The following is a 598-nucleotide window of genomic DNA, read 5'->3' as shown; positions in this document are numbered from 1 at the left end:
TATATTTTCCTGAGAATCAACAAATTCACGCTATATGTAAACCACCGATTTATCCCACAAACATAAGATTGAGAAAAATAAACCAGAGAATACATATTTCATAATCCCACTTATGTAAATTTAAAAAAGCAGAAAAACCAATCAATGTTGATAGAAGGCAAGATATTGGTTCCCTTTGTGGGGGAGTGGTGGCTGAGAGGGTACAGGTATTATTTTATTTCTTGATCTGAGTATTTATTCCATGGGTATATTCACTACTTAAAAATTGTAAGGTTATGCATAAACAAGAAGAAAAGACAACCCTCAGAATGGGAGAAAATATTGGCAAATGAAGCAACTGACAAAGGATTAATCTCCAAAATATACAAACAGCTCATGAAGCTCAATATCAAAAAAATAAACAAGCCAATCAAAAAATGGGCAGAAGATTTAAGTAGACATTTCTCCAAAGAAGATATACGAATGGCCAACAAACACATGAAAAGATGCTCAACATCACGAATTATTAGAGAAATGTAAGTCAAAACTACAATGAACTATCACCTTACACCAGTCAGAATGGCCATGATAAAAAATCTATAAACAAGAAATACTAGAA

This window comes from Lipotes vexillifer, unplaced genomic scaffold (assembly GCF_000442215.2).
Source record: "Lipotes vexillifer unplaced genomic scaffold, Lipotes_vexillifer_v1.1 scaffold1195, whole genome shotgun sequence".
Classification (NCBI taxonomy): domain Eukaryota; kingdom Metazoa; phylum Chordata; class Mammalia; order Artiodactyla; family Lipotidae; genus Lipotes; species Lipotes vexillifer.
Note: the sequence above shows the minus strand (reverse complement) of the source record.